This window comes from Solea senegalensis, linkage group LG8 (genome assembly GCF_019176455.1).
Source record: "Solea senegalensis isolate Sse05_10M linkage group LG8, IFAPA_SoseM_1, whole genome shotgun sequence".
In the NCBI taxonomy this organism is placed as follows: domain Eukaryota; kingdom Metazoa; phylum Chordata; class Actinopteri; order Pleuronectiformes; family Soleidae; genus Solea; species Solea senegalensis.
Window position 1 is genome coordinate 14339975 of NC_058028.1, and position 13156 is coordinate 14353130.

The following is a 13156-nucleotide window of genomic DNA, read 5'->3' on the forward strand; positions in this document are numbered from 1 at the left end:
TAAACTCATTGACAGCTTGAAAATACCAACTTTCAGTCACATCGTTCCAATCAAATTACTAATGATCAGAGAATATGACAGACATAAAAAACAAAAAACAAAGCTGGCAGTGCCCTAAGACAACAACTTAAATCTTCAAACTTGCATTGACTTATAGGTATGACAGACTGCAGACAGTGAGTGCTGACAGCAGCATTTGGCTCCTGAGCTGGGAGAGAAGCAGCAGCTGGCCTCATACGCATCTTTGTCACCTTGCTTTTCTTCTCTATCAGCAATTCCCCATTTCCTTCATGAGATGTCCAACAAACAGTGGCCAATATAATGTCTCGTGCTGAGTGAGTGCTTCTGTGCACTGATGTAAATGTTTCCCTGTTGCTAGGCTACGGGGTAAAAGCTAATAGGCTACAGAGGCAGTGAGAGGGGGGGCAGAGGGGACAAAAGGGACCAGAGGCATGTAAAGGCTACGTCCTTTACATGACTGGCTGAAAACTGTGGTCACTCAGAATTTAATCGACTAATTCAACGTGAACAACACAGATTGTATGGTGGTGACTGTATATGTGAACATAAAACCCCAAACCCAAAAGCAATAATCATGTCCTGCTTCTAAGATGATGAGCTCACAGTGATCTTCAAAACCCTGGAACAGTGTTGTCATGTTAGGTGTGTCGGAAGCGAAGTGGAAGAAAACAACATCCAGATGGTCTTGACTTTTAAGGAAGTCATCGTGTTACTTTGAGGTTTTAGTCTGAATTTTCTCAAATTGCGCAACCAAATTTGCTGGAACTCCTGTTGGAGTCTCTGACTTCATACATGATACATGAAAAACAGATACAACTTGCCATAACACTCACAGATTTAATTGAATTCATATGCATGGATGTGAGAGGCAGTGTGGATAACATGCTTCCTTTTTAAAACACAGCAAGTGCAAAAAAACAACCTAATATTTTAACAATTTGGCCAAATGGGACGTGTTTGACAATTTTCCCCAGGTGACACTGCACTGATCTGCAGAATGTTAAGAAACAATTTGGCTTGGAAACACAACAGACAGATTGCACATTCAGATCTGCTAGAGACTGTGCTGTTTCCCCCAAGATCATTAATATAAATACGGCATGCTTCACGGACTCCAGATGATGCAAATGAAATGCATACACGTTGGTTACGTGGTGACACAAGAAACAGTCAGTAGATTTTTAAAACTATTGGATCCTGAGGTGGTGCAACTGAGGTACTGTAACAGAATACTGGCTCGAACTGTCTGTAGCATTTACAGATTCATGGGCCTTTCAGCATGGAGTTTGCATGTTTTCCCCGTGTGTGTGGGTTTTCTCTGGGTTCTCCAGTTTCCTCAGTCCAAAAACATTGTTGTTTGACTCTATGTGGCCCTGTGTTGGACTGGGTGTGACCCCGCCTTTTTGCCCTATGTCAGCTGAGATTGGCACAGTGACCCTCATGTGGAGGATAAAGTGGTAGAAGATGGATGGATGGTATGGATTCATACAATAAACTCCAACCATATGGAATCTGCATCAGTGGTGCAATAGACATGTTTTGGTGCTACATGTATACACCACCATTAAAGATCCCAAGGTCATTGATGGATAATTTGTTGTTGAGGTCTCGTCTAGGACTGGGACATCTACCTGAATCTGATCTGAAATTTGAAAAACATAACCATTGTGCATCTTTTGCATGGAACACGCTACATAAAGACTGGAAACTTCTTCATTGCAGTGAGCGTTTGTAGTCAATGATGCTGAAACATAAACTGTAAATAAAAAGTGAACATAGTCTTCCATTTGATGTAAGAATACTTAAAATAGCCACCAGGGGGCGACTCCATTGTTTGCAAAAAGAACTTGAATGAACTCAAAAGAACTTGAATAGGAGTATCTGTATCTGTATCTGAAAATGAAGCTAATTCTTACTTTAATCATAAACATCGTCCGGAGGAGTTAAAATCACTAGTTTCAGGTCATCTTCAATAGAACAAGATGTTTCCTAAATGATATCACCATTTAGAGGAAAATGGATAATTAAGCACGGCACATTTTTGTGAAAACCATGTGATTGACAGCTGGTAACATCTGCCTGGTTCCTGGTAACATCTGTGAATTTCCAGTTGCAAAACCTCGACTCGTAAACAGAGTTCAGATTCTTAAGGGTGACATCACAACCAGTTACCACTTGAGGTACAGACAATAGGAGCGAGAGCCCACTCTGTCTGAACTGTGAATGGCCACAGACGGGATTCTCCCAGGGCTGTGAGAGTCTCGAGGAGGTGCAGTAATTAAGTTCTCTCTCATATCATTTTCATCACATTACGTTGATAGGCTGATATGAAGTTACCTATCAATAACTGAAACAATATCCTGCCTACCACTGCTTTAACTGCCTTGGCTTATGACCAAAGACAGAAGTTATACTGACACTTTGTTATTTGAGTCTGTGCATGAAGCCTAACTGGCGTGAAACACACTAACAAACAAATGAGGAATGTCTCCAGTGCTCACAGCGTGGTCCACTTCATTAATCATGCAACGATGCCAGAGACATACTTAACTCATACTGTTCTCTATCATCATCCTCACCTTTGTTGACTCACTGCACATTTACCACCCTCACACTGTTGCGTCTGCTTCTGTATGCCACCATGCCTCTTATGGTTCTTTCAGCAGACTTACGGCTCCACTCAGAGGGACACAAATCACAAGCTGTCTTCTCCAGGCACAGCAGCCTGTGGGGCCGACGCTGGTGGCATGTCAGACTCTTGTTATACATTAGTGTCTGTGGTTCACCTTTGCTTGTCAAGTTACAGTCCAATTTCAGAAAGAAAAGCAACAGCTTATCTAAATTCATGAATTACACACAGCAAAAGATTATTAAAAGAGCTCCGCATAATTTATCTGTAGACTTAGTGATTATGTAATTACTTCAGGTCCATATACTTTCCCTAAGCACTTCAACATCCTGCTTTTAATGTACCTGCACCCAGTTGCCGTGTGGAAATGGGAAGCAAAAGATGCTATTTTGGGGCTAATGACTGCTAATGATCGGTCTTTCAGGAAACAAACCATGTAATGGACGTCTGCGCCTTACGACCCATTATTTTCCATCTCATGGTCCTGGAGGACTCTTTGCAACATTTTCTGCCTGATCCTGTTTCACTGCAGGATCGTTACACAGGAATAAGAGGAGAAGAGATGACTGGACTTTGAGAGACGACTGTTTACAGCAGTGAACCAGGAAACAGAGACCGATGGAAAATCGAAATTGATCTTATATAGGTCTGCTTAACGTGCTATGAAGGATTATCACTTGGAGGCCGCAGAAGTGAGCTCTAAACACATTATCGTATCATATATTATTAGGGCCCAAGCACTGACTTTTGACTTCACACTTTGCAAACAAAAGCCCTACACTGTGTTTGACCATTTGAACATGTGGGGGAAAAAATGGGGGAAACCGCCCTTCAAATTTTGAACTTGAATGAGTTTCTAAGGATATTTGAATTTTGGATAAAAAGTGACAGCCCCAGAATCACTACAACTGACACCTTTGTTGCACTGCATTAAGAATATCAGCAGCTTTAAAGCATATATCAGGTCAGATCAATGTATGGTATCATCTCTTAAATCATTATCTGGCAGTTCTGATCTGTCCTTCTTGGCGCTACAGTATATGCAGCATTTAAGGGGAAAAAAAGTCAGGACATTACTGAAGCAAGTCTTTTAGATGAGAGGCAGGTTGACATGCAGGTTAGGCCAAAGTACAAACACAGTGGAACAGTTTACCAAAGGTGTGAGGAAAACCAGCTGCTGCTTCTGTTTTGATCCTGAGGCGTTCAATCACTGAGGTGATACTCACTAACAATACATCTACTGGAAATATTTCCTATATATCTATATGTATATAAAATAAATCTCATTTGACCTCATACATCAGGAAAAATGTTTTCACTACAGCTCTACAGAATCTTTACAAGATACTATGGCTTTTTCCATCCTCCATTTATTGTAACTCAATTTGAGGATAGTTCTGAGAAGGTTTGACACAAACACACAAACACACAAACACACACACACACACACACACACACACACACACACACACACACACACACACACACACACACACACACACACACACACACACACACACACTCCAGGCTATGTTGTTGTGCAAGGTAAAAAAAATCTATAACACACATTACAGCTAATGACCAATGAGGCGTATTAGAGTTGATTGGATTTTTGGCCACAGCATTTATTTCTCACAGACGGACGATCACTCTATTTTAAGCCCAGAATCAAATATACATGTTTTGCCCCCGGGCGTCTGACCGCACTGACCCCAGAGCCGATGGTCCCAGAGCCGATGACGTTTGCTAGGTGAGTCATAGTGCGCCTAAAGATGAACTCTTTCTAGACAAAAAGGGGATTTCACCACTATACCTTATGCACTTAAGGCATTCGTGTGAAGGTGGTTTGTGTCATCCCAGATGAGAAGAACAAGTGGTGGGTGTGCACTGGTGAAAGCGAGACGCCTCTGCAGCAATGTTTTTCCACATCAGTAAAACATAACTCAAGCTTCCAATGGTGTTGGTAATGAAATGACTTTAACTCTGCATCTGAAACTACATATGATGTTGATCAAGGAAGCATTGAAAGGCGCACATAGATGTTTTCTGTCTCAGTGGAAAACACTGAATGTTAATGAGTGTCAACAACGTGAGACTTCAGTCTGTTTGTCATTAGGCAAGTTCCATCAGGGGAATTACCGATGCCTGCCCATTATTGAATCGCTACATCACAAATGATGTAGCGATAACATTCACAAATGATGTAGCGCTTCGGTGTAGGTGGTCGTGAAAAGTGCACACGAAGGAGATCAAAACATGATGGATCTGTGGTGTTACTGCAGTAGCCATAGCTTACTTCAAAACCCGCCAAAGGTCGTTGATGACACATCTAGCGCCAGACACATCGCTGGGCCTGGGGCGTTCTGTCACTATGATATCACATTTTGATTGGCTGACTACACACATCAGTCAAAGTTATAACCAAATAGGAAATGGCAGCTTCAACGAAAGGCCAGCAATACTACTGGAGCAGGTCCACGGAGCTATGATGCGTTTAATGACATCCAGGAAAATCCAGCTCAGCTTCACAAAAAATAACCATATTCTTTCTTTAATTCTTTCTTTTCTTTAATGAAAAATACTTTTTTGATATTGTCAGAGAAGGCCCTGCTGGCCCTGACAGCCCACCACTGTTGAATTTCACTTGAAGATGAGGTGAGTTCCCTGCAGCTATTAGACCTTTTACCATCATTTTTCAAAATGTCCTTCAGCAGTTTGCACTCATGACAGTTATTCATGTCAAGTATGTGGAAGGAAAAGTGACAACTGCACAAGACAAACACACACACACACTCATACTTTTTTTTCCAAGTTGTTAAAACATAAAAAAGTACACATTTTCAGAGTAAGATAATGAATGTAGGGCAAACTTGAATAGAGTGTGACATATGTGTGGGAGTCCTTCTGACAACCGAAACAAACAAAGAAAAAAAAACAACTGCTGACCAAAAAGAAAATACATTCTCACTAGCAACACCAAAGAGGAAGTGGAAGCAACTGAAAGGGTGAAAAACAGACGGCAGAGAGAGAGAGAGAGAGAGAGAGAGAGAGAGAAGCATGAACTTGAAGTGCAGTAAAAATAGTTTGACACTATTGCAACAGACAGGTTCCTCAGAATTGATGCCAAATGTACAATTCAATGGAAGATTTTTGTTCGAAAGACTTCAGTGCAGGTTCTCCGGTTTCCTCCCACAGTCCAAGAAACATGCAGATTTGGGGATTAGGCAAATTGGACACTCTAAATTGACCGTAGGTGTGAGTGTAAGAGTGACAGGACTGGCGACCTGTCCAGGGTGTGTCAGCTGGGATTGGCACCAGTGCCCCCCGTGACCCTCATGCGGAGGATAAGAGTGATGTAGATGAGTAGATGAGTGAATGAGTGAAGTCTGAAGTCTATATTATTTATGACTTATGTTTAATTTCCCTGGTCGGGCCTACTTTAACTTTGTTGCAAAACACTTCAACCGCGTCCAACTTTTCAAATTCAAAGCCATACGCACGCAGCATCATTTCAATTGGAAACAACAAACTTGCATTATAGTGCGCATGTATTACTTTCACTGTGTGTGAACAACATCTGTTTGAAATACTCCTGCTGCTCTCAGCCCTCGTTCCTATTTCTGTAGGTCGATCCATCATTTTCAAATTACACAGTTCTGGGGATGTAGTAAAAGACTTAGTGAGGAATGCAGATTTTTCCAAAACAATAAAGCCAATTAAAGCACCGTATGCCAACAAAAACTAATCCCAGAGCATGGATGTGTGTTTTGGTAGCAGCTTTCTTGGTTAAGAATAGTCATTTTGTGTCATCGCAACAACAACAAAGTAGTGCTGTTGGAAGTGCTCACACCGTGAATCCTCGCAGTTCATGTGGCGCTATATAGTTTTATTGTTAACTTTACAACACCATTAAAGTCTACTCAAATTACATATGAGGAAATTGCACGATGTTTGTCTCCTCGGGCTACTCCCGTGTGTAATTTCATCACTCCAACAAATAAACATATCAATTTACTTCTCACTGCAACATAAAGCATCAACTCACTCATTATCATTGCTGCATCTTAAATTACGCCCATCAATTTCACTCTTATCACTGATTTATAATCCAACCACATGGGAATGCATTGGCTATATAACCATAGTCTAAAGTTTCTGAATTAATCAAATACCTGCTATTTAAATCAGCACAATATGATTATGTCCTACTAATTCTCTGCTCTTTTCAGATCCCTGGAAATAATCAACCAGGTATTCAAGCGAGGTTAAGTGAAAACACTGTGGCAGGAAAAATCCATTAGCACTTTAGCCGAACATTAGACGTGGAAAACAATTATCTTGACGTCTTGACGGTCACTGCCAGCCAGTAGTTTTATATTTCCCAGACAGACTCTGACATCACTCATTACAAAACAGAACACGCCGTCCGTCTGTACATGTTTTTGTTTCGTTTTACGGACAAAAATTTGACATGGTTAACGGTTTATTAAACCAGCACTAGTCCATTAATTTGACAGTGATATCACCCATGGATGACGCAGCCATGACTCGGTTAGATGTATGACAAAACACAAACATAATGCACAGACATAATGCATTCCCTTTACATTAGCATATTACAACTAAGTGCTTAACCCTAAACTAAACATAATTCTAACCCTAAAACCAGGCCTTAATTGAAAAAGCCCTTTAAATAATAATAATAAATTGTGACGATCGAACAAAATGTCCCAACAAGGTCAAAAACGTTCACATGTTAATGGGTCCCTGCTAGACACCCAAGCCCACATGACTCTTGGTGGCTGTGTGTTGTAGGAATGTGTGGGTGAGCAGGTGTGAATGGGTGAATGGCAAAAATGTAGTGTAAAGCAGCTTTGAGAGGTCATCAAGGCATTCATGGGGAAAGCCAAAGCAAAGCACTATCACTAACCTTAAAGGAATACTTCACTGAGTTACATTTAGCGTTGTATTACTAGAATAGGAGCCACCAGTGACACTTGGTCCTGTTAGCGTAACTGTTAGCAAAGATGGCGGACACTGTTTACTTTCTGGGAATGAGGTCCCGTCCCCCTACGAGTTGGTCTAAAAAGTGCAGAATTAGCGTTGCAGTATCAAGGCTCAAGTGTCACTGGTGGGCACGTAACAAAGAATAGAATGAAGATATTTCTCGACTCAGCGGAAATTGAGGTTGGGAAGCACAATTTTTCAAAAATACTACCAATATTCTAGTAATACAAAGCTAAATACAAACTGGTGAATTATTCCTTTAATCATTACCACTTAATGCCTAAACCTAACTTTAACCAAACCACAATTTATATCTTAGCCCTAAACCAGTTCCTCAGAAGTGAGGTTCTGCCTCATTAGGACCAGGTTTTGATCTCCATGAGGAATACTGGTCCTCACAAGGTTAATACTCCCCCACACACCAACACACACACGCCTACACAGAAAATACATTTCCTCATGTAAAAATTGCCAAAAACAAATTTCACAACACACTGCTGCCTCTGTTTTTGTGACTTTGGTGTCAGAAATCCTTCATTCAGATTCACCCAAGAGACACAAACGTAAAAAACAAGGCAGTAAGAAACTAGCAACTCCTGTGTCCCCGCAGGACAAATATGGATTTTCACTGTTGACTTTAGTATCGGAGAGAGCGGTTTACCGAAAAAAGGCTGTCTAACGCTGAGAGCAAATATATCCTTTAAATATCGAACAGGCATAGACTCAATTAGGTAAGCTCTTTATTTTACAGGAAGTGGCTAAAATTCTTTTTTGTTTACTCATGTCCCCACTGGCAGCCATGTTTTTTCCCTGCGTCTCTTCCCAAAAATGGTGATGTGCTGCCGCCATGTACGGCAAAATCTACCACGTCTGTCAGTAACCCCATCACTTTAAAGCAACATTTCAATGCTTTTTCACTCACACATAAAAAAAAAAGAAGTAAACACACACACCACAGCATTTGTCACCATCATTGACCAAAACAAAACGACGGAACTGTTGCTCCACATGTAACATGATAGCGTCTCGGATGAGGACTTTTAAGGACAACGATGCAGTCTCTGGCAGCAGATATGAGGGGGACACTTTTTCCCATCACATATTTTCTTGCCCCGTGCACTAGTAAACATCAGCGAGTGTTTGCTGGGTCGCAACATCCTGAACCACAGAATTTGCACTGGCAGCCTGGATACAATTATTATGTTGTTGGAATTCTTTAGTCCCAGTTGTCTGCAAACTCTGGCCAAGAAGCTCTTCGGCGGGAGAACTTCATCTGCCCCCCAAAAAAGAACAAGAGGATTTAATATGTACGTTCCAAAACGATGAAAACTCTTGTTGAAACACAACTGACTCACACATTGTCACATTATATCAGTGGATGCACTTTTTGATTCATTTGTTGACCACCAGACCATAGCACAGCATGTGCATATGGGTGGATTATTTGTCTTTTTTCACTGATGTTCACTTCTTGTGAAGAGAATAACCACAACCTGCAATCATCTAAATGATTCAGATGTGTGTGACTTGGTGGTGAATGATTTGTCTCCCTGATATTGGACTGGATGTCAGCTGTTTTTTTTTCACACGCCTCCCAGCACGACAGCATATGATAACCACAATCTGCCTCACTAGGTGTTTGTTTGAAGTGAGGGTGTTGTATTTCACCAATGCGTCATAGCAAAGATTTATTGGATTAGAAATCCCCTGAGAGCGGTGGTGAGATGGAGTATCAAACTAGAATCCTATATTGTTTTCCAGAAGAATCAACTACCAATTTATCACCAGATTATGTTTTCAGATCGCCAGGTCAGCTGTCTAACTGACAAATTGGCTAGATTATCGTTGGAGAGATCACCACTAGCATCACTAGCTATGTTTACACAAGTCAACTTGTGCACACAATAAAAGCCTGATGGGAATAAAAATATGTCATGTAAACATGCCAATCTGAAAACTCTGCTCTGATACAGCCCATTTGGAAAGACATTTGATTCCAAACGAGAGGGCTGGTGTATGCTGATCGTCATTCGGATCGCCGTTCATATAAACAGTCCATCCAATCATGAATTCCTGGTTTGGCGCTGTCATGTGTTTGATGCACGTAAATCTGATGTATTTCCGTTTCGTTTCCGTCAGTCAGTCATCATCTAACCGCTTTATCCTCCACCAGAGGGTCGCGGGGGGTGCTGTGCCAATCTCAGCTACATCGGGCGATAGGCGGGGTACACCCTGGACAGTTCGCCAGTCCATCGCAGGGCCACACACAGCTAGAGACAAACAACCATTCACTCTCACACTCACTCCTACGGTCAATTTAGAGTGTCCAATTCACCTAATCCCCACATTGCATGTTTTTGGACTGTGGGAGGAAGCCGGAGAACCCGGAGAGAACCCACGCACACACGGGGCAAACTCCATGCAGAAAGGCCCTTGTTCCAACCGGGGCTCGAACCCGGGTCTTCTCGCTGCAAGGCGAGAGTGCTAACCACTACACCACCGCGTGGCCCCGTTTCGTTACTGCTGTATTTTAATTCCAAAACGTAATAATGAACAGACACGAAAGTCCCAGATGCAGATGAGGGGAAAAATGAGACGGAAACTTCTTCTTCTACTTCCAGAGAATTAGACAACACTGCCAAAAATGTCAAAATAGCCTGTTCTGACTCTGCTTGATGCATGTGTACACAATGTGTTCACAAGCGGATCATTTAACTTTGTGTCGACGAAGACATTTTGCACATCAGTTCTTGTCTCTCCTCTAAATCGCAAAATCACTAGTTAAAATGACAAACATCACCAGTGGCAGACTAGATAGAGCTAATTAATATTATTTCCTTAATGTGCAGAATGTTTTGATCGTCAGGTTTGTGTTCTTTCTCTAAATGGTGACGATTGTCAGCGGCTGAATGAATAATTTCAGACAGAAAATACAACACTGGTGGCTTTAGTGGGGTTTTTTTTTTTGGCAGTGATACATTGGTGACATCATTTCTCACTTCCTCTCGTTATTTAGCATGAGTAAAAAGTGAATTCTGTTGCCTGATTTATAAAATCAGCATCGAAGGACAGTTCCATGTTCAATTGGATGCAGGGCTGCAACGATTATTTGAATAATTGATTACTAAAGTGATCAGCAACTATTATGATAATCGGTTTGAGCGTTTATTCAATAATTAAAACAAGCTTTGTCATTTTTCAGCTTCTTAAATGTGAATATTGTCTGGTTTCTTTGCTCCAAGAAATCATTCAAACTGAATAAAATGTGGATTGTGGACAAAACAAAACATTCAAGAATGTCATCATTTCCAGATTTGGGAAAGACAGATAAACATTTTTCAAAATTTTCTGGCATTTTACGGACCAAACCTCGTGCTCATAGATGAATCAGAAAATCTCCTCAACAACCAAAAATGTGTCACACTGTGTTGATTATTTTAGTTTCCATGTACATAACGGATAAAGACTTTGGGAATCCAGTACATTTATTACAGTGATCTTAGAATAACCAGATGAGCATCTGTCCCTCGCTCCTACTGTGCATGTTTTAGCTTACGTTGCCTCAACGGCGATTCAATGACTTTCAGTTTAGACTTGTGTCACGGTGAGAGTGATGTGGAAACGCAGGACCAAGTAAGGCTGCTGATGTAACTGCACACTGTAGAATTACCATCAGACAGAAGCTGAGGAGCATGTTTAAAATTTGCATAGCCCTTGACTACGTCAACAGGGTGACAGTGGGTATAATTCATTTTAAGTTACACCAGATTGTAAACAGTATGAACATTAACTTAGTTGTTTTTGTCTTCAAAGTCAGCAAAGGCCGGCGCCTTTGAACAATAGTTGTTTTAGATTTTAGTGACTTAAAAGATTAGAATTAGTTTTATTTGCGAACACATTTGCTATTGATCTAAATGTAAATGCAAGAGAGTCACACATGGATCAAGACTTGTGCTGCTACTTGCTCATCCCAGAGTTGTCTTTTAGATTTCAGTATAGTTTACCTTTTTTTCTTAGTATGTATGCCAACATTTCACACAGTTTTGTTTTTTTTTATCATAAAAGCACATCACAAATAATCCTGACATAATCCTGATCCTGACATACAAACGTCAACGCATCACTGTGCGTATCGAATGACCCCACAAGGGGTTTGAACCCTAAGGTTGAGAAACTCTACACTTGGGTGTGGAGATCAATTGACGCAATGTTATTTGAACAATGAAGTTGCTGATGGACCGAAAAATAGCTGCCAACTAAATAATCTGTACATAAACATGAGAAAGATGTGTTCCTTATTAATGTCTTGAAGTCACCTCTCAGGTAAATATTACTATAAATGTATTGTATTTTAACGCATGCAAGTAAACTACTGACTTTTCACACTAATGCAGCACAGGGAAATCTACCTTCTGTTTCGGTCTCAACCGGCACTGGAAAAGAAAATAGCCTTGCTGCTGACAAATGTGAAAAAAGAGTGAAAACAATAAAAGACGTGGAGATTAGTGCAAAGCACAATAATACAACGATACAAAAGAAAAGGAAGAATATATAAAAGGCTGGTGTTAATGGTTTGTGAAGTGTATTTTCGAGGGAGAGATGAAAAGTTCATCGGCCGACTAGAAGTAATGTCAGAGCAATGAAACTTGGCGTGCGTTAAATTCAACCTTTAACGATACTAACTGCATTGTTTCCTCCCAGATAAACCCACATCTGATAGCTAAGTGAGGACTTTAGACATTTGGACACAACATGGACAACATTTGGCATTGTGGTGTTACCTGCAGAAACATGGTTGCTACATTAGGGGATGAAGCTCCAGATTTATCAACTGTGCATTGTTGGGCAACTGAATTTAATCCTTGAATCCTTGAAAATGACCCATGATCCGAACATCCCAAGAAAACATTGGTTGTGTTCATCACATGGTGATCGGCGTCAGACATTTGACTGTACTCAATGCTGTAAGTATCTCCCATGAAGGTTTCTGCCCAGTGAGTGCCGCAGCTTTTGACCCCTGATCAAAAGGACACCAGGCTGGTCATGTCCCAGGAATAGGTTTTGAAGCATATCCAGCTGGTGTTCTTCAACGTTTCCTAACCCAGAATGAGTGTTAGGTCCACCACTTTGAGCCAGAGACAAAAAGGCAGTCCATGCAGTGGAGTGAGCTTCTATACTAATGGAAGCAACACCAATGGAAGAAATATGTAGACTACAGGTGAGACTATGTTGAAAATTAACACACATTTGGTCAAATTCGAATATTACATCATGGTCAGCCTATGAACTTTTCAGTTCCACCCTTGAATAAACTCTTAAAATGACATGAATGATGACAAAAAAAAACCTGTCATGCTCATCTGTATGTCTTCTGTTGAATTTCTGTTAATCTAATATATAACGATTGCTTGATAGGACCAAATGTTAAGCTTGTTAAGTGTGAAAACTCACACATTTCTGCTTCTTTTTATGTCTCTAATGCTAAAATATGCCCCCATG

At 40.8% G+C, this 13156-nt stretch overlaps 1 protein-coding gene across 2 annotated transcripts in view; it reads right to left on the minus strand.

Moving 5' to 3' along the window:
* ptgir (prostaglandin I2 receptor) overlaps nucleotides 1–13156 on the minus strand; it is a 28552-nt gene that overhangs the window by 3970 nt on the left and 11426 nt on the right. The gene's annotated exons all lie outside the window — the stretch shown is intronic.